Source organism: Cryptomeria japonica, chromosome 10 (assembly GCF_030272615.1).
Source record: "Cryptomeria japonica chromosome 10, Sugi_1.0, whole genome shotgun sequence".
NCBI lineage: Eukaryota > Viridiplantae > Streptophyta > Pinopsida > Cupressales > Cupressaceae > Cryptomeria > Cryptomeria japonica.
The window spans coordinates 804,400,063-804,405,330 of NC_081414.1; positions in this window are offsets into that span (position 1 = coordinate 804,400,063).

The window sequence follows — 5,268 nt, forward strand, 5'->3', positions numbered from 1 at the left end:
TTAATTCCTAAGAGAGAGAGAAGTCTCTTAAATTGGACATTGGTATGCTCAAGTATGTTCATCAAACTAGACATTAGTAAGGCATATGATAAAGTTGATTGGAGGTTTTTATGTAAATGCTTAGAGGCTTTTGGTTTTTCCAAAATGTGGATCAATTTAGTTTTTTATTGCATCTCAACACCACATTTTTTGGTCTTTATTAATCGATCTCCTCAAGGTTTCTTTGATTCCTCTAGAGGTCTTAGGTAGGGAGATCCTATTCCTCCCTTTCTTTTCTTCATTTTGGCTAAATCTTTGGACATAACTTTCTACAAATATCAATAGGATGGCCTAATCAGAGGATTAAAGAACACTAACTCAATTGAGGTTGTTACACACCAACAATTTGTGAACGATGTTGTGTTATTTGGCCAAGTTGATAAAAGAGAAGCGATTAAATTAAAGAAAATTCTCAAAATATATGCCTCAACTTCAGCTCAACAAGTAAATCAAGAAAAATTAGAGGTCTTCTTTTTCAATGTGAAGAAGAGGATAGAGCTTTATATTCTAGCTCAGTTGAGTTTTAAGGGAAAGAAATTGCCTTGTCTTTATCTAGGTCTGCCCTTAGACAAGGGTATTTGATCAGCCAAAGTTTGGAATCCAATAAGAGAAAGGATGGACAAAAAAAAAAGAGTCTTGGAAAACAAAATGGCTCTCTTGGGCAAGCAAAATTATAATGTTGAAGACAATTCTCTTAGCAATTCTAATTTATCTCATGTCTTGTCTATCCCTCTCAATCAGAGCTATTATAAATTTAGTAAAGAAAATGAGATCCTTATTTTGGCAAGGAATGGCTGAAAAAAGAAAAAATGGCCTTGATAGCTTGGGAAAAGATCTATAAACCCAAATCATTGGGGGGTGTTGGATTGAGGAATCAATTATGGCAAAACAAAGCTTTAGGAGCAAACCTAATCTGGAAAATTTAAAAGGACTCTAATTGGAAACGGACAAGAATTCTTAAAGGGAAATATTTGGATGATGAATCTAGAAGGAATTTTTAGAGTCCAAATCCTCTAAAAGGTTCTAGGGTATGGAATTTCATTCTGAATTGCATAAAAGTCACCATAGATCAAATTTCATGTAATGTGAAGGATGGAGGAAAAACTCTCTTTTGGTCTAATTCATGGGGATGTTATAAGGCTATAGACAAAGAGATGGGGCCGAATAATCTCAAGACATTTTTAGAAACCAGGTGGGGCATTTTTTTGAGAGGTTATATTGAGATCGCAAATGAGAATCACTTGATGGGTTGGAAATGGAAAAGTTTTGAAGAATTACTAGCTGATAGAGCAGAAAATAAAACTCTTATGGATATACTTCAGAAGAGATCTTTAATATTGAAAGAAGGATTTGATTCGATCATTTGGATAGGGGCGAATTCATGAAACTATAACTCAAGGGATGGCTATAAAGCAATAGTTGAAAAATAGAATTTTGAAAGAACCAAAATTCCTATGTCTCTGTGTTGGGACAAAAGATGACTTCCTAAAGGGGGTTATTTTGCTTGGGTAGCTTTGCAGGGCAAATTTTAACAACATAATGGTTTAAGAAGATTGGTTAATTGGGCCCATCAAAATGTGTTCTGTGTGACAAGGAAGAAGAATCAACTAATCATATTCTCCTAATATTTCCCTTTTCTTCTAAATGTTGGCAATGGTTATGCGCAAAACTAGGGTGGATGTCTGCTTTGCCAAATGAAATTTTGAGTTTATTCAACACCTAGCCTAATTTTTATTCATCGGGTCTATTTAATGCATTATGGATCTCTTCACCCTTGATTTTAATTTGGGAGATCTAGAAGGAAAGAAATAGAAGAATTTTTCAAGGGGAAAAATTGCCTTGGAGACCTTTATGAACAAACTTGAAGCGGCCATTGTGTAAGTATTGAATAGTAGACTCTCAATCCACATATCAAAAAAGCCTCTTTTTTCTTGTTGGGACAATAAAATGAAAGGAAATTGGTTTGGACTTAAAATTCCTCCCTTTGTTGGGAAAGGAAGTGAGGAAATAGTTAAACAAAGAGCAAAGTTGGTTTGGACCCCACCAAAGAAAGGATGGTATAAATTGAATTTTGATTGGGCTTCTAGAGGTAATCCAGGAGCTTCTCGAGAAGGATGCATAATTCACTCATCAAAAGGAGCGATTGAAGCAAAACAAGTCAAAGTTTTAGCAAAGGATACTAACAATGTTGCATAAATACAAGCTGCTATTGAAGGTCTTGCAATTTGTAGGGAACTTGGCCTTAAAAAGGTGGAAATTGAAGGAGATTCAACTATAATAATCAATGCTTTAAGGACCGGTAACACACCAAATTGGAGACTCAGTTCCTTTTTAAGTAGAGCCATTGAATTACTTAAAAACTTTGAAGCCTTCACCATTAAACATATCTTTAGAGAAGCAAATGGAATGGCAGATCATTTAGCAAACAAGGGAGCAGATGGTTTCAACTAGAAATTTATCAGAGCTCCAAGACCATTGGAGACTAATGACCTAGAAAGAGAGTGATCCAACCATTTTGTAGAGATACATAAATAAGTAAAGCATGAAAACTAGAAAAAATATTTTTTGATAAGAGATGCAATTGATGTGAAATTATGTTTAGTAGATCTCATCGGTAGGGTTTTTTGGATGAAAGGGCAGTTTCTTGGGTTTCAGTAATAGCAGTTTGTATAAAACATTAATTTGTAATTTCTCCTAACACTTTCAAAAGATGTGAATTTGAAAGGATAAGGGCTATTTAATTGATAAAAGGACATTTTGGTGGGCTAAAGTTTTTATTGCCCAACGTGATGTAGATCGAGTAAAAATTTGCTAACTGGATAGGATTTTTTGTCAATTGACAGGACATGTGGGAGAGTATTTTTCAAAATTTCCAACGGTAGGATTTGTAGGGGCATATGGCATCATTTTTGACAAATAGGTAGACAAAGAGGCTGAAGCATTGATTGGAAAAAAGGGAGCTTGAGATAATAAGATTATTCAATCAGTCTGATAATTATCCTCTAAAGGAGAATGGAATTGAGGAGTGTTTTTCAAAAAGAATTTGTCGCCTTTATAGATGGAGTTTTAATAAAAATTGTTAGAAGGTAGATCATCAAGACTTGCCGAGATCTTTAAACTTCGGAGGAATTCTTTGATAGTTGATAGGACAAGTGGGTGAGCGTTCATTTCAAAACGAGTCTCAACGGTAGGATTTGCAAGGGTTGATGGCAATCCATTTGATTTCATTTGCTGGCGGACAAAGAAGCGGAAGCATTTATTGATGAAATAATAAGAGATTGAAATTATATGGAAATATTGCCTATTTGACAAACATTTATGATAGGCGAATGGAATAATGGAGGAGCGTTTTTCAAATGAGTTAACCATTTTTTTAAGTTGGAGTTTTTATTGAATAACTATCAAAAAAAAGGATCATCATCATTTTGCATGGATTTTGATAAAATCTTTCCTAAATCTGGCAGAATTGGGGTTTAGCATATTTATAAATTTTATCAAACTCAAAACTTGGAGGAAAGTGGGTTTAGAGTGATTAAGCAAATTATTTACTTATCAAGATAGATGCATTCACTAAACTCACTGATAAAGGGGCATTTAATAGAAAGGATGGATCAATTGAATTGAAAGGACGTGTCAGAGAAAGTTGCCTTGTGCCGTGTTTTTTCTCCAAAATTGAAAGCTCATTTTATTCTCCATCAAGCTTTTAGTCGGTTTAACTCTTTATCTGCCACTGACGAAAAAATTTAGTCTGGAATTGTTGCCCCTTCAAGATTTTGTGTTTGCAGGTTTACCAAGAGGCGCTGAAGGCATGGATTCTCCCATCCAACTCCTTTCTTCCAAAAGGCAGATGGCATTCATTGGACAAATCAAAGATAAAAGGTTGAAGGAGGTGATGAATGCATCACATCATATTATAATCAGTGCAACGAAAGGCATTCTGGGAGACCTCTTTCTTAGGACCAACCACAAATATAGAGTGAATATGGAGATCCCTACAGTATTTGTCGCCACCCTCCTCCACTTTGGCCTGTCGAAAAACAAAATAAAGGATAATGTAGAAAGTTTTTTAAGGCCGACCTGCTAGGAGATTTGGGCAGTGCTTTGTGGAACATAGATGACAAGCTGACAATTCCTTTGCCAATTGACTATGGAGTCACCATCAGAAATGGTAAACCTTCCCCTAGGTTCCCTATTTTATATTTTGGGGATGAGAAACAATTTAAAGCAAGGTAGTTTGTGGTTGAGAAATATGCAAATTTCTTATGGTCCTTGTTTCGGCTAACAAAAATTTCAAATGAAAATTCGATGAAGCATTATTTCGAGTTGTTTAGTATAACTAAAATGGCTCCAGAGGATAGGATGGCGGAATGGGAAAATGAATTGAAAGCTTTTATGGCCAACATTGGGCCTAAACCTGTAGATGTGGTTGAATGTTTCCCCTCTCCTAAACTAGTTAGGTTTGGACGAAGAATTCCAATCATCATTTAACTGGTTGATACGTCGGCAACTCTCGAACCTTCTTCACATGCCCGTTGATCTCCTTCAAAATGCAATCTTCATGATCGGGTTTGGATAATGAGGTTTTTTTAATTTTTTAATTTAGTTAGGCTAGTTTTTTTAAGCACCCTTTAAAGGATTTGATTTTGAGATAGACTCTGCATATCAGATGCTCGTCGATTTATGCCCATGAGGGATTTTGGCATAATCAAATTTGATAGTTTTTAAGGGTATATTTTCAAACTGGTAAAAACTCTTTATTATGTATTTACTAATATTATTAATATATTCGGCTTCAGCCCTTGGTTGATTAAAAAACTACACTAAATCAATCAAATTGTGGGCATAAACTAATTTCTAGATTCAATTGTGTAAAATATATTCTGCATCAATATTATGGAATAAATTTATTGATGTAAAATGAATTTCACGCAATTGAATTTAAAGACTAATTTGTGCTCAATATTATGGATTGTGGAAATCTAATGTCTATAATCAAATTTTTTTAATTAATTTAACACAATCAATCAATCAAATGTTATTAAATAAATAAATAAAATTATGCACCATAAATAAGAACTCCACATTTTCTTGATTTATGTACATAAATACAAAAAAAACTTTTTTCTTTTCAAACTTTTTGTAAGAGAGGCACTAAAATGAGGATGAAAAAACTCACTTCCCACATAAATGTATCACCAACTACCAAAAGTAAATGATGCAACAATATGT